The sequence below is a fragment of the Ovis canadensis genome, chromosome 3 (genome assembly GCF_042477335.2).
Source record: "Ovis canadensis isolate MfBH-ARS-UI-01 breed Bighorn chromosome 3, ARS-UI_OviCan_v2, whole genome shotgun sequence".
Classification (NCBI taxonomy): domain Eukaryota; kingdom Metazoa; phylum Chordata; class Mammalia; order Artiodactyla; family Bovidae; genus Ovis; species Ovis canadensis.
This window is the reverse complement of record NC_091247.1, coordinates 185,635,963-185,661,170: the sequence shown is the minus strand read 5'-3', so window position 1 is coordinate 185,661,170 and position 25,208 is coordinate 185,635,963. Positions and strand designations below refer to the sequence as shown.

The 25,208-nt window shown below is 48.8% G+C and overlaps 1 protein-coding gene and 1 pseudogene across 1 annotated transcript in view; both read right to left on the bottom strand.

Annotated features, from left to right (window-relative positions):
• LOC138437650 (apolipoprotein L3-like) overlaps positions 1 to 21,844 on the bottom strand; it is a 228,711-nt gene extending 206,867 nt beyond the window's left edge. Inside the window, exon 1 of the mRNA XM_069585334.1 lies at positions 21,720 to 21,844. The gene's annotated coding sequence lies outside the window, so the exon portion shown is untranslated. The remainder of the gene's footprint in view (positions 1 to 21,719) is intronic.
• Positions 13,990 to 19,290, bottom strand: LOC138436382 (apolipoprotein L3-like; annotated as a pseudogene).
• Positions 21,845 to 25,208: the final 3,364 nt, after the last annotated feature.

Here is a 25,208-nt window from a genome sequence, read left to right as displayed (position 1 = left end):
TCTCATGTTGGGGGACTCCATTTAGTTTGAGAAATCAAGGAAGTCTTCCCTGAAGAAATGGCATCTGGGCTCACATTTGAAGACTGAGCGAGGGTGGAGGAGGATGAAGAAGAAAGTGGTGGTTAGAGGTTTCAAAGCAGAGGCCCGGCACCCGTTAAGATCAGAAGAAGACCCAAGGTCAGAAATCTGGAAGCCAGTTCGTGGGGGTCGGAAAGGGAATGGATGGGGCTGCCGCACAGGCCACCCCAGCTTCCCTACACCAGGACTCGTGCTGAATCCTCTGCAGGGGCTGCCTTGTGAGCACTGGACTTTGCCAGCAGCCTCTGAAGGGACGGGAGGTGGCACTGTCGGCACAAACATCGTTGCTGTTGGAGCCGCTTGTCTGCAGCCCCAGGGGACCCGGAGGACAAAGCCTGCTGAGTGGCTGCTTCTGACATTAGCTGTTAAAGGAGAGGTAGGGCAGGGAGGGACCCAGGGTGGCACCGGGAAGGAGCCCCGGGGCAGGATGCGGGCACACAAGAGACCCTGGGGGCTCCCCTAAACTCCTAGAAGAATCCGATAGGTGCTGGGACCCAGCAAAACAGGAAAAGTGGAGCCAGAGAAATACTGCTCTGTGACTCTGTCTTGCCCACAGCTGAAAGTGAAGTGTGAAGTGTTAGTCACTCAGTCGTGTCCAACTCTTTGTGACCCCATGGACTGTAGCCCGCAAGGCTCCTCTGTCCATGGGATTTCCCAGGCAAGAATACTGGAGGGGGGTGCCATGCCCCCCTCCAGGGGATCTTTCTGATCCAGGGATCAAATTCTGGCTTCCTGCGTTGCAGGCAGATTCTTTACTATCTGAACCACAGGGAAGTCCTGCAGGGCCAGAGAAGCAGGTTACATGCAGCTTTACCATTCATGTTGGGCATGTGGGACTCACACCTCCCAGCAGGGTGGGCTGGTTTGCCCAGAGATGAGAACAGGCCACGTTCCGTTTGGGTCGGGTCCAGATGATAAAGGCACCCAGAGCTCCTCTGGCCTCAGACCTGCCCATTGACGTGAGGATGCCTGCCCCCCCACTCCCTGCTGAGTAGGACCCCTCTGTGTATTTCTACCTTCTCCCCGGGGTTCCTGCCTCCTTCCCAATGTCCAGCTGTCCCTCTGGGCAGGGTGGTGGTTCTCAAAATCTTTGTGGTTGTCAGCAGAGCTGTTGGCTATATTCTTGTGATTACTCCCCTGCCTTCCAGATACAAGAGAGGATTCTACTTCCTGTCTTACTTACTGTGCAGTGGAAATGTGTCACCAGTTCTAACCAATGAGGTTTTTTTTTTTTAAGATTTTTTTTTAATGTGGGCCATATTTTAAAGTCTTATTGAATTTGTTACAGTATTGCTTCTGCTTTATGGTTTGGTTTTTTGGGCCCCCAGGCATATGACATCTTAGTTCCCTGAATCAGGGATGAAACCCACACCCCCTGCATTGGAAGGTAAAGTCTTAACCACTGAACTGCCAGGGAAGTCCCTGACCTATGAGTTTTGAATGCAAATGTTATGTGTCATTTCTAAGCCACATAGCATTTAATCTTGATTAGAAGACCCTTCTCCTCTACTATGACCACCAGTGATGTGCCAGCAACTGGCTGCTCCCTTATGCTGGGTCCAGGAGAGAAGACTACAGGAGCAGAATTGCACCTGACCCACGGTGGATATGTAGTGTGAGCAAGAAATAAATGTTGTAAACCACTGAGATTCGTGGGTTGTTTGTTACTACAGCATAGCCTTGACTATCCTGACTGATACAAGCAAAACCCTGGAGATATAGTACTATTTGCAGAGCACTGTAAAAGGTACCTATTTTTAAATTTCTACATAAAGTAGAATTATCAATAGTAATGAGTGTCATTTATAGAGTGCTTACTATGTGTCAGGCATTCTACTAGGCTCTTTGGCAAATGTTTCCTCATTAATCCTCACTATGGATTCAGGACGGCAGGGCTGTTTAGTATAGTCTCACTGCAGAGATCAGGGGACAGAGGTTCAGGGAGAATGATGGTCAAGACCATAGCTAGTAAGTGGTAGAATTGAGATTCAAATGCAGGATCCTCTGACCCCAAAGCCCTCACTCTTTCCACCACTCAGCCGCTATTACATGTAAAGCAGAATTAGACCTATCAAGGAAAAAAGAAACCCACACATTTAACAAAGAAATTATCTCTTAATAGGAAGAACATTAATATCTGCCTTTTTACTAAATTGAATGTGAAAACTGATCTTGACAGGCTGAACAAAGATGCTTGCTCTCTGGTGTGATGTTTGACAAGGGCGTCATTTTCTCATGTGATTGGGTTCTACTGGATAATAGGCAGCAGGTACCAAAGGCTGAACAAAAAATGTAAGGTGATAATTCTGTCCGTCACTTCACATTTTGCAATGGGATGGTCTGAGATCTTGTGGCCCCCAGAGGGAACTTTGGGGAAAGAAGACCCAGGTGCCCTGCTTGTTCATGCTCTCCTGCCTGCCTTGGATGCCCTTCCTCTCCGCTCTGAGCTGCTGATGCTTGAGAACTCAGCTCCACCGTCATTGCATTGGAAGCCCTCTCGGGCCCGCCACGTCACCCCACTGTGATGTACTGAAGTTACCTGGGCATGTGGCATGAGGTCTCACTCGTTACACAGGAGCACTCCTTGCAGGCAGGAATGCACTCATTCTTTTTTAAAATGAAACTGTATTTCACATCTGTAGAACATAATAGACAGAGATCCCATGTACATTTTACCCCTCTCTGGGAAGTCACTCAGTCAGGTCCGACTCTTTGCGACCCCATGGACTGTAGCCCACCAGGCTCCTCCATCCATGGAATTTTCCAGGCAAGAGTACTGGAGTGGGTTGCCGTTTCCTTCTCCAGAGGATCTTCCCCACCCAGGGATTGAACCCGGGTCTCCCGCATTGCAAGCAGATGCTTTTACCATCTGAGCTACCCAGTTTCCTTCAATGGCAACGTCTTGCAAAATGTTTAAATGTTGGCAGAAAAACGTGTAAATGCTGTATATGCAAACACACACACTCACAAAGCTTTAGCACACATCCGGCCAGTTCTCTGCTTTGGGACTAAAGGCTGCTATCTTTTGTTGTACCAAATACTGCTTCTTTTGCCTCCTGTTCGCTATCACAGCCAGGATATCAACACTGATGGAATCAAGATACAGTCTTTTCATCCCCTCAAGGATCCCCCGTGTTGCCCTTTCATAGCCTACTTCTTTGTCAGCTCCATCTCTCCCTAGTCTTTGGCGTTACCCAGTCTCCTCTTTATGTCCATAATTTTGTCTTTTTGAGAATGTCATATAACAGAATCATGCAGCATGAAACTTTGGGGGGCTGCCTTTTCACACTCAGCATAATTCTCTGGAGAGTCACATAGACTGCTGCGTGTACCAACCATCCCTTCTCTTTCACTGCTGAGTCATATTCCACGATGTAGATGTATCACTGTCTGTTTAACCTCTCACTTATCAAAGGCCTCATTCATTGTTAAATCACCAGTACCTCATAGATGGATACTTGCATGCAAAATAAGTCCCAGCACTAGTTGTGATCAGGAGCATGGGTTCTGGAGTTTTGATTCACTGTACATGTGAGCTTGACCAAATTCCTTGACGTCTGTATTCCTCAGTTTTCTCATCTGTAAAATGGGAATGACTGCAGTGCCCATCCCACACAGTTGTTATGAAAATTAAATAAATCAATACTTGTTTTGTGCTTAGCCTGAAGCTTGGCTGATGAGATGAACTTAAAAATTAATAATATAGTACAATAACTAATAATAAACAGTCACTGAACTGAGTTGAAAAACCTGGAAGAAGAAAATTCAAACTTGCCAAATATTCAAGTTAGGAAGGGGTGGCCTACTGTAAAAAGAATTATTCTTTTTTTCCTAGAGGCTTCATAGGGTTTTTCTCTAAATATCAAGCTTCCACAGACTCTTTGAAATAGAAATATTTGAAAACTACCGAGTAGAACCCATTGGTGATGCCAGGCCCCTTTGAGTGCAGTCCGCAGCCTCTCTGAACAAAGGTGAGTTGATGCACTTGAGCAGCATTTATTGCGCTCCTACTGTGCATGCCAGGCATTCATCTAGGTGCTAGGAATGCAGCACTGAATAAAATAGAGAACCCCTGTCCTTATGACAGGTAATAAAAGAGGAAGCCCTCCTTTACCTCACCCTGGGTTAGGAGGCAAGGATGTGACTCAGAAAGAGAGAGAAAAGATACACTGTGGGTGGACCCGAGAGAATATGGGCATACCCTCTTGCTTTGGCTTTAAAGAAATAAAACTGGTTCTCATCCTCCTGGCTTGATCAGGTGTGGCCTGCTTGCAGGCAGGGGAATGCACTTTTTTAAACCATCTGGTCCTCTCCCCACCCCCACCCTACATACCCCCTTCTTTGTCATAGGGCTGGGGGACAGTGTGCTGCAGCCACAAAAGGTAACTGGACTGGGCCCCATGGCAGCTCTCATCACTTCCCCCTGTGCCTGAGCCCAGAGACTGGTGGGAGAGCTGCAGTCCAGCTGCACTCTGGCCGTGGGCTTCTCCAAGTGCCGCTAACTGGCCCATGACCTTGGCCTCATTAGCTCGGCACTATTCACCTGAGCTGCCTGGATCGGGGCCAGCCAGAGAAATTAGCTCAGACCCACAGGCCCCTGGGAGAGGTGTCAGACAAAAATAGACCAGAGAAAGCCAGAGAATCCTTGAGCAGGAGGACCCATGGAGGTCATAGGCTCTGGCATCATCCTAGCTCTCCAGATGGAGGCTGGGGGCAGGGAGGCGATGGGGCTGGGCCAAGGTCATCCTGAGATGAACTTGCGTGGAGATGAGGTGAGAATGGGGGTCACTGGACTTCCAAAGTCCCATTCTTCCCTCACCTGTGCCTCCCATCGGGCCATGGGCAGGAAGGACAATAAGAATTACAGATACTGAAGCAATTCATCAGAGGCTGTTTGTTGTTTCTGGTGGGGGTGTCAATTGCACAGAAAGAGTAAGAAGAATAACGAGTGCCTACCTACTCTACTGGGCCCTCTCCCCAAAAGGGATCTGTGTTAACAGCTCCCCGTGGAACTATACAGGAGATAACCTATGCGTACACCAGCACACACACATGTGTGTCTGCGTGCGTGTGCACCGATATACATTGAGCAATATCCTTCCAAGTACAGCATTAGATCATCCTACTTTACATAGGTTGTGTGCCTTGTCTCACCCAATTCATAACATATCTGGACATCTTTTATCAACTGGTTCAGGTGTACCCCCTTTTTAATGGTGTCATGGTATTCCATTCTATGGATGAACCATAAGGTATCTAACCAGACCCCAAAAGTAGATGGTTACAGCATGTGAGTGTGGCTCAGTGTAGCAGAAATGGAGAAAGTTATAAGAAATAAGTCCACAAAAACAGGTTGTAGAGAAATTGCTATCGGGCTTGGTTATCAGCTATGCAACTTTATGCAAATGATGAATTTCACTCCTGTATTGAATATCAACTGTTTACCTCATTATCTGTAGAACTTACAATGACTTCCTTGGGGAGCTTGCCATTAGAATTCCATTTACAGTGAAGCCCGGAGATGGTGGCTCAACTGGTAAAGAATCCACCCACAGTGCGGGAGACCTGGCTCTGATCCCTAGTTGGGAAGATCCCCTGGAGAACAGAACGGCTACCCACTCCAGTATTCTGGCCTGGAGAATTCAGGCCATTCTATACAGTCCACAGGGTCGCGAAGAGTCGGACACAACTGAGAGTCTTTCACTTTTACCTTCTGGAAATGAAGTTAGTTCCGTAGGGCCAAGGCGTCTGGCCCAGAGCCCGTGTCTTGTGCCTGCAAGTTGTGGGCGGTCAGGCTTCCTTCTGCACAAAGTGATAAGCCCTCCCCTCACACCTGCCTTCTCTAACGGCCCCTTCTCAGTGATTAGATCCTTTTCTCCCAGCAGACCTGCCCCAGGTCAAGGGGGCTCCGAGCTGCATGGATGAGCTAAGACCCAGGGCAAGGTGGGAACCTTATTAAGATGAAGAGCCTGTTAGTCCAGCCAGTGCTAAGCTGGGGCAGAGGCAGGCAGGAGTGGACTGGGGGTCTCTGCTCAGGCCCCAGGCTTTGTCCAGCCTGACTCCTGCCTGCCTTTGGAAAGCAGCTCAGTTCACCAACTATCTTGAGTGTCTGAGAGGCCACTGTGGGATCACCATGGTGACTGGAACCATATTTCCTCCTGTATGGATCTTCTATTCTTCACTCAGCTCCTCCTATCTCCCTGCAGCTTAACCTAAGGACCACCTCTGGCTTGGTCAGACCTCCTGCTTTTGTGTGTGGTGGGAAGATGCTTCCACAACCATTACATCAGGACCACTTTGGAGGACATATACCTCTCCTCCCATAGCTCACTGCTGGAGCCCTGTGTCCCAGCCTGCCCTGGCTTGGTTTCTCCAACATGAGACTGTTTCCCAGCAGGTCAGCAAACATGTGATAAGTACCCAAAGAAAAAAATGAAAACAGACCCCCACCTCACACCATAAAAAAAAATCAGTTACAGGTATAATGTGAAAGGCAAAACTTAAAAGACTTTTAGAAGAAAAATACAGAATAATATTTCTATGCTCTTGTGGCAGGGCACAGATTTCTGAAGACATGAAAAGCACAAATCATTCAAGATCAATACCTTTGAATGCATACAAATAAATCAGAAGATGAATTTCCCACCATGAAAAGAGGAGGAAAAAAGAAACAAATTTCAAACTAGATAGAGATATTTTCAACACCTGAGGGACATAAGATTAATCTCTAAAATATAAAAGGCATTCCTCAAATCATTAGGAAAAGACAAACTAAGGGAAAGACAGAAAAAAGGCACAAAGAGGCATTCAGAGACAATGACCAAAAGAGATCATTAAAAAGTGAGAAATGCTCATTAAAACCACAATTTGACCTTGTACGGTCTGATCCTTGTATTTCTCTGCTGTCCCCTGGTGGCTGTCAGGAACCTCAGTTCAGTTCAGCTTAGTTGCTCAGTCATGTCTCTTTGCAAGCCCATGGACTGCAACACACCAGGCCTCTCTGTCCATCACCAACTCCCGGAGTTTACTGAAACTCATGTCCATTGAGTCGGTGATGCCATCCAACCACCTCATCCTCATCTCCTTCTCCTCCCACCTTCAATCTTTCCCAGCATCAGGGGCTTTTCCAATGAGTCAGCTCTTAGCATCAGGTGGCCAAAGTATTGGAGCTTCAGCTTCAGCATCAGTCCTTCCAATGAATATACAGGACTGATTTCCTTTAGGATGGACTGGTTGGATCTCCTTGCAGTCCAAGGGACTCTAAACAGTCTTCTCCAGCACCACAGTTCAAACACATCAATTCTTTGGCGCTCACCTTTCTTTATAGTCCGAATCTCACATCCATACACGACTACTGGAAAAACCATAGCTTTGACAAGACAGACTTTTTCTGGCAAAGTAATGTCTCTGCTTTTCAATATGCTGTCAAAATTGGTCAGAATGTTTCTTCCAAGGAGCAAACGTCTTTTAATTTCATGGCTGCAGGCACCATCTGTAGTGATTTTTGAGCCCCCTCAAAAAAGCCTCTCACTGTTTTCATTGTTTCCCCATCTATTTGCCATGAAGTGATGTTGATGCTTTTGAACTGTGGTGTTGGAGAAGACTCTTGAGGGTCCCTTGGACTGCAAGAAGATCCAACCAGTCCATCCTAAAGGAGATCAGTCCTGGGTGTTCATTGGAAAGACTGATGTTGAAGCTGAAACTCCAATACTTTGGCCACCTCATGCGAAGAGTTGACTCATTGGAAAAAACTCTAATGCTGGGAAGGATTCGGGGCAGGAGGAGAAACGAACGACAGAGGATGAGATGGCTGGATGGCATCACCAATTCGATGGACATGGGTTTGGGTAGACTCTGGGAGTTGGTGATGGACAGAGAGGCCTGGTGTGCTGTTATTCATGGGGTCACAAAGAGTCAGACACGACTGAGCAACGGAACTGAACTGATGGGACCAGATGTCATGATCTTAGTTTCTGAATGTTGAGCTTTAAGCCAACTTTTTCACTCTCCTCTTTCACTTTCATCAAGAGGATCTTTAGTTTTTCTTCGCTTTCTGCCATAAGGGTGGTGTCAATGCATATCTGAGGTTATTGACATTTCTCCCGGCAATCTGGATTCCAGCTTGTGCTTCTTCCAGCCCAGCATTTCTCATGATGTACTCTGCATAGAAGTTAAATAAGCAGGGTGACACTCGATGCACTCCTTTCCCGATCTGGAACCAATCTGTTGTTCCATGTCCAGTTCTAACTTTTGCTTCTTGACATACATACAGGTTTCTCAGGAGGCAGGTCAGGTGGTCTGGTATTCTCATCTCTTGAAAAATATTCCAGTTTGCTGTGATCCACACAGTCAAAGACTTGGCATAGTCAATACAGCAGAAGTAGATGAGTTTTGGAACTCTCTTGCTTTTTCGATGATCCAACGGATGTTGGCAATTTGATCTCTGGTTACTCTGACTTTTCTAAATCCAGCTTGAACATCTGGAAGTTCACAGTTCATGTACTGTTGAAGTCTGGCTTGGAGAATTTTAAGCATTACTTTGCTAGCATGTGAGATGAGTGCGATTGTGTGGTAGTTTAAGCATTCTTTGACATTGCCTTTCTTAGGGATTGGAATGAAAACTGACCTTTTCCAATCCTGTGGCCACTGCTAAGTTTTCCAAATTTGCTGGCATACTGAGTGCAGCACTTTCACAGCATCATTTTCTAAGATTTTAGCTCCACTGGAATTCCATCACCTCTACTAGCTTTGATTGTAGTGATGCTTCCTAAGGCCCACTTGACTTCACATTCCAGGATGTCTGGCTCTAGGTGAGTGATCACACCATCATGATTATCTGGGTGGTGAAGATCTTTTTCGTATAGTTTTTCTGTGTATTCTTACCACCTCTTCTTAGTATCTTCTGCTTCTGTTAGGTCCATACTATTTCTGTCCTTTATTGAGCCCATTTTTTGCATGAACTGTTCCTTTGGTATCTCTAATTTTCTGGAACAGATCTCTCATCTTTCCCATTCTATTGTTTTCCTCTATTTCTTTGCACTGATCACTGAGGAAGGCATTCTTATCTCTCCTTGCTATTCTTTGGAACTCTGCATTCAAATGGGTATATCTTTCCCTTTCTCCTTTGCCTTTTGCTTCTTTTCTAGTCACAGATATTTGTAAGGACTCCTGAGATAGCCATTTTGCTTTTTGCATTTCTTTCTCTTGGGAATGATATTGATCCCTGCCTCCTGTACAATGTCATGAACCTCTGTCCATAGTTCATCAGGCACTCTGTCTATCAGATCTAATCCCCTGAATCTATTTCTCACTTCCACTGTATAATTGTAAGGGATTTGATTTAGATCATACCTGAGTGGTCTAGTGGTTTTCCCTACTTCTTCAATTTAAGTCTGAATTTGGCAATAAGGAGTTCATGATCTGAGTCACAGTCAGCTCCCAGTTTTGTTTTTGCTGACTATATAAAGCTTCTCCATCTTTGGCTAAAAGAATATAATCAATCTGATTTCGGTATTAACCATCTGGTGCTGTCCATGAGTAGACTCTTCTCTTGTGTTGTTGGAAGAGGGTGTTTGCTATGACTGGTGTGTTCTCTTGGCAAAACTCTATTAGCCTTTGCCCTGCTTCATTCTGTACTCCAAGGCCAAATTTGCCTGTTACTCCAGGTATCTCTTGACTTCCTGTTTTTGCATTCCAGTCCCCTATAATGAAAAGGACATCTTTTAAGGGTGTTAATTCTAGAAGGTCTTATAGGTCTTCATAGAACCATTCAACTTCAGCTTCTTTAGCATTACTGGTCGGGGCATAGATTTGGATTACTGTGATATTGAATGGTGTGCCTTGGAAACGAACAGAAATCATTCTGTCATTTTGAGATTGCATCCAAGTACTGCATTTCAGACTCTTGCTGACTATGATGGCTACTCCATTTCTTCTAAGGTATTCGTGCCCACAGTAGTAGATTAAAATGATCACCTGAGTTAAATTCACCCATTCCAGTCCATTTTAGTTCACTGATTCCTAGAATGTCGATGTTCACTCTTGTCATCTCTTGTTTGACCACTTCTAATTTGCCTTGATTCATGGACCTGACGTTCCAGGTTCCTATGCAATATTGCTCTTTACAGCAAGGGACTATACTTCCCTCACCAGTCGCATCTACAACTGGGTATTGTTTTTCTTTTGGCTCCATTTCTTCATTCTTTCTGGAGTTTTTTCTCCACTGATCTCCAGTAGCATATTGGTAACCTACCAACCTGGGGAGTTCACCTAAGATAGGACCTCACCTGTGGACGGCTCTGCACACATGCACTTCTCACAAAGGCGGCAGTGGACATGGGGGCTCAGGTAACATTGCTTTAGGTGACTGGAGAAACAGTATTGCCTTTTTGTAAAGAGGCAGTTCAAAGTCAAGAGAGACCTAACATACTTAGGAGCCAGAGGAGCAAGCGCAGGAGGACAAGCGTTGCCAGGCCAGATGTGGAAGCAGAGGGCGAGAACCACACGAGGCTTGTGAACAGCACTGTGTCAGCAGGGGGTTCCCCATCAGGGAGGAGGCAAAGGGCAGCCTTGCTCATCAAGGAGAGGGAAACGGCTTATCCGAGATCTCAGAGATGTAAAGAGAAATAGAAGCCCAGGTCTGACTCTAAAGTTGGGATCTTCACCATCCTGATTTATGTCCAAGGGGAAGGAGGTGGGAGGTGGGCTGAACACCGAGGTCCAAGTTCTCCCTCCCCGTAAGGGCCTGCTTCCCTAGGATAGAGGTCAGGGGCACCCTGGGCCCTGGAGAGCCTGTGGAAGGACAGGAGGAGCGAAGGATATGATTCTATCAGAAGAGCACTTGGCCATTTGCAATTCATTTACATTTTTATCATGTGATTCTTCTGAAGAGGGGCAGAATTATTATTTTATTATGTAGACAGGGAAACAGGCAAAGGCAGGGACGTGACTTGTTCCAGATCACACAACAAGTCAGCGAAAGAACTAAGGCTCAAAACTCATTTCAGACAAGCTCCTGACAAGCAGACTCTCCTGCAGGCAGCAACCACACACTCAAGACCTGGTACAAAGTACAAAACACAGAAGGACAGAGTGCAAACCCGCCACGTGTGGGCTCAGGAGGAGAAGAACAGGAAGATTTTGAGGAGAGCAAAACACAGATTGAATGATGGGCAAAGGATGAGATAGTCATTTTTTGTGGATTTCCCTTGAAGGCAGCTGCAGTTCTTGGACGGATAGAAGTGACTGAAATTCTGATAAGTCTGCTACCCTTCTGGCCTGAAAAAAACCCCAAGGAATTGCCAATATTGGCAATTTTCTGCCCAAAAGCCCAGAATTGCCAGCACTCCTCAGTCTTCCCCAGCATCAGGCTCTTTTCCAGTGACTCGTCTCTTCACATCAGGTGGCCAAAGTATTCTTGCCGCAAGAACCCCAGGAACATGAGCAGTGCGAACCATATGAAAAGGTGGTGCACTTACTGCCGTGTGTGGGATGCTTGGACCCAGAACAGGGTGAGGAGACTCATTTTTTTGGTCTGAGAAGAGGGCCCGTGGGCATCCAGGAAGCACTCAATCTGGAGCCTCTTGATCAGAGACTTTCCCACAGGGTTCAGGTCCTTATTACCCGTTCATCCTTCTCATCCGTCAGCCTGACCTACTGGTCCAAGAATACAGTCTCCCAACCCAAGCTCTTCTGTGTCCTGGGATTTTGACTCTGAGACTCTCGGTGCCTGACCTAAGCCCCCCTGCTGGCAGGGGCCTTAGGGGACAAGACCATGAGCTCCTGCAAGGGGCCCTGTCCTGCTTCCAGTCCTTCCTGAACTATGCAGGTTTGGGGGCTTCTTTCCTTTCTCTGACCTGCCCTGGTTCCCTCCAGTGGGCCCTCTTCTGTGCTCACTTAGCCAGACTCAGTTTCTGTTGCTCAGAACCACAGGGATCTCACCTGAGACAGGGGTCACCATGGGATGGGAGCCTGTTAGGTGCTCACATGCTCCACATGGAAACACAGAGAGTTGGTGCCCCGTGGAGCAGACCCGTGGGGGTGAGAGCAACACCCAGATGCCCCCCTTTCCTTCCTGGAGAGGAGCAGCCTGAGGCCATTCCATGAAGGCTCCTCAGAAGGTTGTGGCAGGTGCAATCCCAGATGGGTGACCAGGTCAGAGCATGGCCTTGGATGGGCCTTCCCTCCTTCCTGCCCACTTTCCCCAGCCCCTCAGTCCTGCCTCCGGGGATGGAGTAAGCCTAGCGTCCACCTCTGCCTTCGAGGGACCTGAGGCTCTGGCAGAATACTTTGGGCTGCCTGCTTTATTGAATGCAAGTCCATGTTCCCTACACACAGTGAGGCCGAACAATAGCAAAATGTTGGAGTTTGGACCGAAGATGGTTCATTGCAGGGCCATGCAAAGAGACGGGTGGCTCATGCGTTAAAAATCCCAAGCTCCCTGAAGCTCTCAGCAAAGCCCTTTAATGGGAAAGGTAAGCGAGGGGCCTGGTTAGTTGTTGCAACCTTCTTGGTGTCAGAGCCTTTTTTCTTGATGTCAGGTCATGATACCCTGTGAACCTTCAGCAAAACAAATTGTTCTCATTTATGATAAGAAAGAGCAAGGTCCCAAAGCTCAGCCTTCACCCTCTGAGGTCCAGGCTCTGGCCAAGAGGAGAGGGGAAGCTCCTGCAGGAGTCCTGGTGAAACGTGGAGGCAGCCTGGGTGAGGCGTGTGCTCTCTCTCTGCCCCTCTGTTTATGGCTGACCCTCTCTCACACCTGCACACAAGCCCTCTGCTCTCAATCACCCATGGGTGCCCCATGTCCATCCTGGTCCCCAGGGCTGGAGGAGGAGTATTCCCATGCTCAGCCCAAGTCAGATGACACGGGCACCCCCGGGCATCCCATGGGCCTGGGGGCTCCAGGGTCTGAGGGAAACGATGGATGAGAGCCCAGCGGGCAGGCAGGAGGAGCCGTGGAGGACCTGCACCCTGAGATCCTGGGAGACAGGCTCACTTGGAAGGAGGTCAGGCATCTGGAGCCCAGCTGAGCCCCTCAGTCAATGCAAGGAAGCCTCAGTGAATCAGCTCGTATTTATTCAACCAGAGTCAGGAGAACAAAACGTGGGGAGAGACAAAGGACCCTGAAATGTCTTGTCCAGCCCCACCCACAGCAGAAGATACCGAGGGTCTGAGAGGCTTCCTCTTCACCCCAGGCCGGTTGATCTTGATGCACCACAAAGTTCTGTTGTTGCCTTCTGGTGTCATTTTTTCTTTCTTTTGTATTTTTTTTTTTTTTTTTTGAAATCATCAATGCTGTCTCACACAGCATTTGGAATTTCATAGGAACTTCATTAGTCACTCAGTGTATCCTGGTCCCAAATATCACCTGCATCTCGACAAACGTTCCACCCACTGAGTGGTCATCGCTGCCACCACCACCACCACCATCATCATCAAGAAGTCACTGCCTAATTAAGATAAACCTGCTGGGATCAAAGGTGAGTTGATGCTGGAGAAGGAGGGCTGGAGACCACCACCAGGGGAGACTCTTGCTGGGACAGCAAACCCTGGGGAGGGCGATAGAGGAGGCCGGGCTACTCCTGGATCCCAGCTATCATTCCTCTTTGACTTTCTCCCATTTTAAAGCCTTTCGTATTCCTGGCCTCTCGTGGCTAGTTCCCCTGCCTCTCTACTCTGCCCCCAGTGTGTTCTTTAGTCCAAAATAAGTGGTTTCTCCCTTCCCCTCACTCTCTAGTCCCCCTCCCCTCTTAGTCCAGGCCCCAGGCTCCTTCCTTCTCTCTCCCCTCTTCCACCTGCATGCATTCCTCCCCTGCTGTGCTCAGCTGCAGAAATGCCAGATTCCTAACACCCAGCTCCATCAGTGCTGTCTCCCCTCCTTTCCCCTCTAACAAGCTGCTCTCAACCTTGGTCTCACGTGTGTCCCTGGTTCCTGCACTGCTCTGAGGGTGGGGGAGTCGGGCCTTCCTTCAGCCTCTCATAGGTCTGTATGGCCTCCTTCAACTCCTCCTCCAGCTCCCTGGCCGGCTGCCTCAGCTTCTCAGCCAACTCTGTCTTTGCCCTCTCATGTAAGTGCACTGACTCTTACCAGGAAGCCCACATCCACTAGAAGGGAGATTCCTGCAAAGCCTGATCCAGGCCTTTTTGGTCATTACCAGAGCCGTGCCTTTGAAAGCTTTGTTCACCTCCTTGCTGGTTTGGACAGAGACTTGCCCAGTGCTCGTGAAGCTTTTAGCATGGGCTGCTAACTGAGAGTTGTCTTTCACCAGCTTCGCAGCATAAATTTGTTTCCTAACCCCTTGCATGGATTTGTAGACTTTTGCTGTAGGAAAAGCCATCCCAAGTGCACACAGACATCGAGCTCCCACAGACACCTTTTCTTTGACGCTAGTTGACAACAGGCCACTGGCTTCCGTTTCTGCTGATGACCTGCTAAAGAGTTCCATGATGCTGGAGGACACAGTGGGCACAGCAGCTGCTGCTCCCAGCCCTAACCCAGTGGCTGAGAGAGCCAAACTGGCCCCTGCTGTCACGGGTGCCAGAGCCAGGCCAAGGGTGCTCAGAACACCAGACACAGTGCCGGTGGAGTTGGCCACCACCTTGAAGATGGTACAATCCCTGTGCAATTTGTCAAACCCTGTCTGCAAGTGCACAGAGCTTTCTTATGCTCTCTTCCAACTCCCTTTTCACCTGAGGAAACTCCTTTAAAAACCTCTGCCTGTCTAGCAGGTCCTGTTGGAATCTCTCTTGGTCTTCCATAGCCAAGTCTGTCTTCAACTCATTCAGAAATTTACATAATGCCTCCACTTCTTCCCTGTAACAAGGAACATCAAGGGATTGAGAAAGACACTTTGCTTGTCTGTAAAATAAGCTCAATGGATCTATTCTGCATAAACTACAGAGATTTTATTATAAATCACAAGGGAAGAATTTTACAAATGTAAGTTATTTTCAACATTAAACATATGTTTGTACTTCATGGATACTCCATTACTCGATCATGAAATAAACAAGCAAAAGCCATTTTAAGATAGTCTTAAGAGAGGTATTTGATGAAGATGCCTCAGAGGCAGGTCAATACAATCACTTCCAAAGGCTGATAGTGTGGAAAGTCCACAGAGAAACTAACAGAAGTGGGATTGGGGGAGAAAAACTTCATTCAAGGGCCTGAGTGTGTAGTGAGGAGTCAACCTGCTCTTAACCCTTGGCCGCTGGGAAGTGGTCCCTAAGCTCCCGGAATATTCTGGCTGATAGGAGTGTCTTTGTCTGCCTGGGCCTTTGGCCACCGGACAGTCTGACAAAGTGACATATGATGGTGGCTTTGGGTCATGTAATATCTGCACTGAGCTCCAGAGGATTTGGACACTAGGGCATTAGTCTGACCTCTGGGAGTATTCAGAGACAACAGGCCAGGGTATTAATAATTAGTTTTTAAATTTTTAGCTTGGAAATAATAACAGTAATAGACAAATAAAGCATCACCATAATAAGCAAAAGATTCAAGCCTGGTCCTATTCTCATTCAACATCACAAAATGGTTTTTGTTGTCACGCATTTAAAATTCTTTAACACCGAGTTAACTTCCTGGCAACTAACAAAAAAGAAAGACTGAGACAATACGAAGAGAGACACAAATTGAGCACTGCAGACATTGCACAAAGAAGCAAAAGACACAGTACACAAACCCAGAGCTCTCTAGAAATCTCATCCCATGACAACTCCCCAATTTATTTGATGTTATATTTCAGGCAAAATGAACGTTTTAAAAAAAAAGTCACAATTTGTTTTTAAACAGTGTGAGCACCCCTGGGGGCAGTGCCTTGTGTTCCTGCCACACACTGAATCCAGGGCAGTAACTCATCCTGAGGACAGTTGAAATTTCATGTGTGAAACCTGCCCAGACTCTGTCCTAGAGCTGAAGGGAACCTGAATTCTGCTCTGCAATAAACTGTAACTGGAATCCTGACATCCTTCAGTGCCCAGCATCCCTGACCTCTCAGGGGTCACCAGCCTAACACACCTTACCTGGCGACAGCTTCACATACCTGCACTCTAAGACCGTATGCAACTTTATGGAGCCTCTAAAGATTCAAGAGTCTTGAGGAAACATCTATCTGAATTGCTGAGTCTGAAGAGACCAGCACTTGCTCAGCTGGTGGAGGAAGTGCTTTCCTCTTTGCTGCGGATGCGTGAGGTCCTCAGAATCCCTCAAATGACACACAATCACAGGCACTCACTGTGACCCTGGAGGGCTCACTGAGCCACACGGCCTTCCCACTGTCGGGGCAGCTCCATACAGACTAGAAGAGGGTCCCAGATGGAGGGAGAAGCCAGGTCCCAGGCAGGGTGTGGAGGACACGGTCACCCAGGGCCTTCTAGCCCAGCTTGAGGGGATCCCGTCTGGGAGGGAAGAAATGTCCCCCCTCACCCTCAGGGGGCCTCTGCCAGGGTCACAACCCCTCCAGTTCTGTGTCCTCGGGGCCCACTCTCCTCACTCTAGTCCCGGTCCTGCTGCCCAAGCCTGCCTACTAGCCCTCTAGCCTGGACCCTCTGCTCCACCCTGACCCCTGGAGGAGGCCTGCCAGATGGAAGCTAGCCTGAGGTGGGGGGATGCGGGTAACATTCCTGATACACCCGTGTACGTTACCTGGACAAACCAGCCTCAGTCACAAAATTCTCCTAAGTTTTGACTTAATGAGCAGGTTTTGCAGCTCTTCGTTGCTTACTCTCTTGTGGATATACTCAATGATATCCTCAAAAAAGCTTTTACCCTAGGTGGATAAAAGACTAAGATGAGAAGAAATTATGGTGTAATGTAATGGTAAATGGTACTGAGGGTGAAGTGGTTAAAGTTAACCTTCCTGAGCAGCAGTCATCTGGGGGTCCTGTTGACGGATTCACCTGGGGTTATGGGTGGACTGTGTGCAACCACCCCAATCATATGTTGAAGCCATAGCCTCACCCCTCCTCAATGAAGACTATTTGAAGACAGAGCCTTTAAGGTGGAAATTACAGTGAAATGAGGTCATAAGTGTGGGGCCCTAATCCAAGAAGATTTGTGTCCTTATTTGAAGAGGAAGCGATACCAGCTCACTCTCTCTCTGTCTATCCTGCAGCGTGAAGGGTTGTTAATTTTTTTTCTTTTTCCTGTTTTAGTAAGAGTGAAAAGAACCCAGGTCTCATATGCAGGGAACCCAGAGCACTAAATCTGTGTATTTATTGATTGGGGTGTGGGTGGGTGCGGGAAATGACAGAGCACTTGATATCTGCAGGGGTGTTTGAGATCAGTAGAGCCAGTACCTGCCTGAGGTATCAGACCTGGTAAGCACATGCTTATATATGAGGCCCCTGGGCGGGTGTGGTGACACAGCATGGGGGGAGAGGGGATTCTGGGGGAGGGCGAGTTTTCCACCTGGATCTAACAGTCTGGGTAGAGGGGACAGCACCACACTCGGCAGGACCTACTGTGTGGCCCAGGCCACAGACCACATTACATTTCATCCTCATAACAATATAGGGAAATATTCTTCTCATTTTACAGGTGAGGTCAGATGACTGTGCTCCAGTCACATAAGGGGGAGACGACAAGGCCAGACTGGGGTTCAGTTCAGGGTCTGTGATCCTTGCAGAGCAGCAGGGCAGGCAGCAGGGCAGAGAGTTGGAGGAAACAGCCTCTGTGGTGATGCCCCAGGATGTGGGAGCAGGAGGCTGCTTGGACCAGGAGAGAGGGCAGGAGAAGCTTCAGGGATACTGTGGGACCTCCTCTCCCTGCCCTGTCTGGTCTTGGGGATCCCCTCTGCTGTCCCCTCTGTCCGTGGGCTGTTCTGGCCTCACTTCTGAGTCATGAGCTGGGATCTGGGGGACCGGGAGGGAGAAACCAAGCCCCTTGGCCACGGCTCCCAGAGGAGAGAGCCAGTAAGGAGGCTATGGGGACAGACCCCAGGGTGGGGGAAGTCTCCTTGGCCTCCATAGGACGCAAGGATGCTTCTCTATTCCCTTCTGATTCTCGATTCTTCTCCAGGTTAATTCAGATACTTGGCAGCATGTCAGTTCTGGGTCATAAGTAGGAACCATCCAAACAAGAGACAGCTGGCTACCTGAGCAGTCCCGGAGGTCTTCTGGGTTCATGGCAGCAGCAGGATCTCAGATCTCCTTTCAGCTCCTTGTCTGCGTCAGGCTGGAAGGAGGTGCGGCTTCACCCCTGGGAAGGAGAAACAGGCTGTGGGCTCCATTGTGAGTGAACAGCGACTGCAGGGAGCAGCGAGGGGTCTGGTCTCCAGCGGTTTCCACCAGGACGGCCGCCAGTGCCACCACGCACTTAGCCCAGCGCGCTTCTCTGTCCCCTGGGCTCCGCTGGCCACTAGTTAGGGAAAGTTACGCATCCTCCCACTGCCCTCTCCACCCTGAGTCAGAGTCCTGCTCTCCTGTTGGGGCACCAGGAGAAGGTCATCAGACAGGAGACAGCCATCTGAGGAGTTATAGAGCAATAACACCAGAGATGGACGAATAGGCAGGAAGGGCTACTCTGGAAATCCCATGAGGGAACACGTGTGTGCACTACTTGGCAATAACTAACACTGATTCTCTGTCTATGACATGCAGGCTCCTGAGACTCACCTAGGATTGGGTCAGCCCAAGTTTGCATGCTGGTGCCAGAGCCTGGTCTTTCCAATCTACATCCCACATTTGTGATGACTATGCCCTACGCCTTTTTTAATATAAAAATACTTATTCATAGATATGTTTATTAACAAACGAGTGTTTTTGTTCTAAAATGACGTCTTGCTCCCTGTGCTCCAGTCTCTGCTTTGATAAACTTCCTGATGCTGCAGCTCCCGCAGCCCACGCCCCCCTAGCTTCTGCAACAGCCTTTCTCTCACAAGGGCCTGAAGTCCCTCCAACCCCGCCCAATCCCTGAAGCTCTGCCCTGGGCGGCTGAGCAACCCCGGTGGTGCCCAGTCCTCTCTGCTGTCATCCCCTGACTGCTGAACTGTTAGGCTGTTTCTAATTATTTACATAAACAATAGTGCAAAGAACACCTTTCTTGTAGAAAAGTTTGCCTTCATTTGATAATATTTCTTTAAGCTATTTCTGGAAGTAGAATGAATGGGTCTGAGGGTATCAACACCTAAAACTTTTTCATACCTAGAGCCTCACTGTTATGCAAGGAAACTCCCAATTTATATTCAGACTCACGATATAGGAGAGTGCCATCCTTTCAATCTTGCCAGTTCTCAGTTGTCTTTTTTTTTTTTTTTTAAGCAGATCTTTATATTGAGAAGTTTTCTCTTGGTTCTGGTTGTAACTATCATGTGCTGGGAGGTAAAGAAAGAAAGCAAATGTTGATTTTGTTTAATCCCTTTTTAGAAGGCAAAAGAGCATTTATCAATCACCCCTCCTGAGACCTGACTGAAATGATAGTAAAGATCCTTATTGCTATAGCTACAGCTATTGATGAGAGCCTCAAGTGTTTATGATTTTGCTCATACTTCAGTTGCTCTAAGATTTTATAAATTATAAGGTATATCATTCCAATAACCCTGAGGTGTGTACTATTATATCCCTGTTTGAAGATAAGGAAGTCAAGCATAGATATTATGTGTTTTGCCCAAGGTCAGAAATCTTGTTCATGGTAGACAGGGTTCCAATTCACTCTCTGGGCTCAAGATCCCATACCTGGCCTCTCCAGAGTTCAGTTCAGTCCTTCAGTCCTGTCTGAGTCTTTGCAACCTCGTGGACTGCAGCATTCCAGGCTTCCCTGTTCATCACTTCCAGATGTTGCCCTGTTCATCACTTCCAGTGTTCAGCACTTCCAGAGCTTGCTCAAACTCATGTCCATTGAGTCAGTGATACATCCAACCATCTCATCCTCTGTTGTCCCCTTCTCCTCCCGCCTTCAATCTTTCCTAGCATCAGGGTCTTTTCCAATGAGTCAGTTCTTTGCATCAGGTGGTCAAAGTATTAGAGCTTCAGCTTCAGCATAAGTTCTTCCAATAAATATTCAGGACTGATTTCCTTTAGGATTGACCAGTGTGAACTCCTTGCAGTCCAAGAGACTCTCAAAAGTCTTCTCCAGCACCATAGTTTGAAAGAATCAATTCTTCAGCGCTCAGCCTTCTTTATGGCCCAACGCTCACAGCCATACATGATGACTGGAGAAACCATAGCTTTGACTCGACGGAAATTTGTTGGTGAAGTAATGTCTCTGCTTTTAAATATGCTGTCTATGTTGGTCATAGCTTTCCTTCCAAGAAGCAAATGTCTTTTAATTTCATGGCTGTAGTCACCATCTGCAGTGATTTTGGACCCCAGGAAAATAAAGTCTGTCACCGTTTCCATTGTTTCCCCGTCTATTTGCCACGTGAAGTGATGAGGCCGGATGCCACGATCTTAGTGTTTTGAATGTTGGGTTTTAAGCCAGCTTTTTCACTCTCCTCTTTCACTTTCATCAAGAGGTTCTTTAGTTCTTCTTTGCTTTCAGCCATAAGGGTGATGTTATCTGCATATTTAAGGTTATTGATATTTCTCCCAGTAATCTTGATTCCATCTTTTACTTCATCCAGCCTGGCAATTCTCATGATGTACTCTGCATATAAGTTAAATAAGCAGGATGACAATATATAGCCTTGATGGACTCCTTTCCCAATTTGGAACCAGTCTGTTGTTCCACATCCAGATCTAGCTGTTGCTTCTTTACCTGCATACAGATTTCTCAGGAGGCAGGTCAGGTGGTCTGGTATTCCCATCTCTTGAAGAATTTTCCAGTTTGTTGTGATCCACACAGTCAAAGGCTTTCGTGTAGTCAATGAAGCAGAAGTAGATGTTTTCTGGAATTCTCTTGCTTTTTCTATGATCCAATGAATGTTGTCAATTTCATCTCTGGTTGCTCTGCCTTTTCTAAATCCAGCTTGACCATCTGGATTTTCTCTGTTCACATACTGTTGAAGCCTAGCTTGGAGAATTTTGAGCATTACCTTGCTAGTGTGTGAGATGAGTGTAATTGTGTGGTAGTTTGAGCATTCTTTGACATTGCCTTTCTTTGGGATTGGAATGAAAACTGACCTTTTCCAGTCAGGTGGCCACTGCTGAACTTTCCAAATTTGCTGGCATCTTGAGTGCAAAACTTTGACAGCATCATCTTTTAGGATTTGAAATACCTCAGCTGGAATTCCATCACCTCCACTAGCTTTGTTCGTAGTGATGCTCCTAAGGACACTTGACTTCACACTCCAAGATGTCTGGCTTTAGGGGAGTGACCACACCACCATGGACATCTGGGTCATTAAGACCTTTTTTGTATAGTTCTTCTGTGTGTTCTAGGCCAAAGGACTAGAGCACCCCCCAAATCCCCTTCCTTCTCGGGTCTCCAGTCACATCTCAGGAGTACACATCCTGAGCTGAGCCCACCTGAGCAGGTGCCACCCTCCCTCTGCTCTGTTTAGGGGCCCCGGGGGATGGGAGGAAGCCCTCAGACACACCTGCCCCCATATCCAGGCTCTGCCCCTGCTTAACCTGCTGCCTCAGACCCTGACCTCACCTCTCTGGGCTCCCATTTCCCTTCTGTCAATTAGTGGCAATCATCCTTTTCTCAGACATTCATCCTGAGGATGGGGAGTTAGGTGGGTTCTTAACCCCCTATTTGCCCAGGAGTCTTCCTCGGCCTGAGTGTGACCAAGACCCTATTGTTCTCAGCTCTGCAGATGCAGCCACCAGCTGTGCATCTCTTCAATAAACCACACACACCTCTGGGCCCAGATACATACCAGGAAGCAAAGGGGAAAGCGAAAGCCCTCACATCTGAGTCTCTCAGGCCTGCCCACCCACCGGGCCATACCCTGGGCTATTGCCCCCTTCCTGTTGAGCCCTTAGAGAAACAAGTTCAGCTCTGACATGCCAGGTCCTTCTTGGCTCAGCACATCCCTCCCTGGATCTGTGAAGGAAGACCTGCCACCAACAGACTGTGAGGCCCTTGGCAAATCACTCTCCCACCCTGTGGGCTTCTTCCCAGCCCCTCCCTTTCTCCTCCTTTCCCACGTGATAACTGCCTGCCTTGCTGATGTTGCTCTGGCCAATGGGGTAAATGTTGCTGTCCAGGTCTTTGATCTAGAAGAGGAGAGCTGGATGCTTATCCCATACCACACCCCGCTCCCCGCACCAGCACCCACCATGAGCTCTGGAGCAAGGCCAAGCCTGGAGTCAGGGTCTATCCTGCTGCACTGTGAGCAGGCTTTTCCAGATACAGGGGAAGCAGGACCTGGGGGTAAAGTGGAGAAGGGCTTTGGAAGGGGACAAGCTGCGGTCAGCAAAGGGGAAGTAATGAGTTAGACTTGCAGACAAACACAGAACCTCCGCCCTGAAGGAATCTTACATCTGGGTGTCTCTGCCCACGTTCCCTTCTACCAAAGGTCACAGTGGGCATGGGTGTTCAGGCAGCTTTACCTTAGGTAAACAGAGAAAAAGCTCTTCTAATTTTTTATGTTTAACAGATAATGTAAAGTCAAGAGTGGGTTTAGCAGCCTTACGAGACAGAGGAGCTAAGCAGCAGAGGCTGAGCAGGTGGGGCCACAGGCAGGAGAGCCGGCTGGGACTACACATGGTTTGGAAGCAGGGCTGTGACAGAAGTCTCTTATCACCGATTGTCATTGAAGGGAGACAGGGCCCAGCCCCGCTCATCACTCATCTGAGTGTAAACACTTGGTGGATATTCTGTGCAAGCAACACAGCTTGCTGAAAAGAAGCAGCTCTAGTGTAAATACTGACCTCTGCAACATAGCACAACACTGCTCAGTTAGGTTTAAGCCCCAGGAACAACAGGAGGTTGTGTGCAGCTGGTGTGAAGGTGGCTCTGTGACTTACAAGGTACCTTTGAGACATGGTAGCAGCAGCTTAAAGCCACCCAGTGCCAGGGCCTGCAGAGAAACTAGAAACCACACCTGAGGCCCTGCGGGGAGGGACTCAGGTCCTGGGTGGTGGGCACGTGTGTGCAGCACAGACCCCTGCCCATCTCTCCCCACGTGGGACATGACAGCAAGTAGCAACAGACAGCTGCCTGATCTGGGCTCCAGGAAGGCAGGTACACTGCCCCGGACCCAGGACAGCTGTGCTACAGAAATACCACGTGCTTGCTCCACATCCTCCTGGGACAGGACACCCTGTGTCCTCCCGACCAATCAGCTCAACCGGGATGCAGGAAAGAGGCTGGAAGCACACAGAGGCCCCACCCCAGACAGTCCTTCCCAGGCAGGGGCCGTGGCCACGTTCCTGACCCTGGGCCCAGCTTTCTCCTGTTCTCCGTAGGGTGATACCACCTGCTCTCAGAGGTGCAGTGAGGATCCAGTGAGGACCCAGGTGACAGTGCTGTCACAGCGATGGCCCAACCCAGGCTCCACAGGAGTGAAGTTCCCCACAGGAAAGAGGAACAGGGAGTGGGATCCCAGTGGAGACTGGCATCAGGGGAGCAATGTTCCTGGAGGTCGGGTCCCTACTGCACCTCCCTGTTGCCTGCACGTATGTAACATACATGCAGAGTACTGAGAAAGGGGCTCAACAGAGCAGGGGAAGCACTGGCACCGCGCTGGGGCCCTTCACCCCTGACATCCCTGCAGATGCAGCAGGTGGAGGTGATTCGAGTTTGGCTCCACTGGGGAAGTGAGCGGTGCACTTCCTGTCGTGTGTGGGCTGCTTGACCCAGAACAGGGTGAGGAGAGTCATGTCTGTTGGTCTGTGAAGAGGGCACATGTGCATCCAGGAAGCACTCCCTCTGGAGCCTCTTGACCTGAGACTTTACCCCCAGGGGTCAGGGTCCCTGTTACCCATTCATCTTCTCATCCTTCAGCCTGACCCACTGGTCCAAAAATTTAATCCCTTGACCCAAGCTATTCTGTGTCCTGAGAATTTGACACTGGGATTCCTGGTGCCTGGACCTAAGCCCCCTGCTGGCAGGGCCTCAGGGGACGGACCGTGAGCTCCTGCAGGGGGCCCTGCCCTGCTTCCTGTCCTTCCTGAACTGTGCGAGTTTGGGGGCTTCTTTCCTTTCTCTGACCTGCCCTGCTTCCCCCAGCACCCTCTTCTGTGCTCACTTAGTCAGACTCAGTTTCTGCTGCTCAGAACCACAGGGATCTCTCCTGACACAGGGCTCACTGTGGAATTGCATCAACCACACATTGGGCTCAATGGGGTCCCGCTCTAAAGGCTCAGGGAGACATGGGGGTGGACACTGAATGGTTCTGTACCCAGTGCCTGAAACCCTGCCCAGGAGTCTGTGCAGGATGGGAATTCTCCAGGAACTGATGAAGAAATGAGCTATTTCTGAAGGTCAGGCAGGCGATGGCCATGACTGCTGACGGTTTGATCCCTGAATCGATCCTTCTCCAGACCCATCCAGTATTCTTGCCTGGAAAATCCCATGGATGGAAGAGGCCGGCAGGCTAGGGTGGCAAAGAAACTGACATGACCTAGCAACCTTACTTTGCCTTTTTTTTTTTTTTGGCTGACGTCTTCAGGAAGGAATGGAAGGGTCAGTTGAAGCCTCAGGGTAACACTGGCTGAGAAGGGGTCAGAGTCAGAGGCGCTGAGGAAAGTCTCCTGAGGGAGGCTTGGACAACAGTGGGGAGAAGGCTCTGCAGCACGTGGGGAGGGACTGAGGAGACGTCCTGCGGTCATTTCCAGGTCCCGGGTCTCTGGCTTCCTGCCCTGGGCTCCAGGCGTGGAAGCCTGTTAGGTGCTCACATGCTCCACACGTGGAAACAGAGAGTCGGTGCCCTGTGGAGCAGGCCCATGGGGGTGAGAGCCACACCCAGATGCTCCCCTTTCCTCCCTGGAGAGGAGGAGACTGAGGCATCCCATGAAGGCTCCTCAGAAGGTCCAGGCAGGTGCAATCCCAGATGGGTGACCAGGTCAGAACATGGCCTTGGATGGCTTTTCCCTCCATCCCTGCTCCCATCTCCCAGCCCCTCAGTCCTGCCCCTAAGGATGGAGTGAGCCTGGCCTCCAGCTCTGCCCTCAGGAGACCCCAGGCTCTTGCACACTGCTTTGGTCTGCAGTTAAGGTTTGGCATCTGTGCTCAGAGTCATGGGCAGCCAGAGAAAAGCTGGAGGTGAGTACTGCAAAGGTCAATATACTTAAGGGTCATT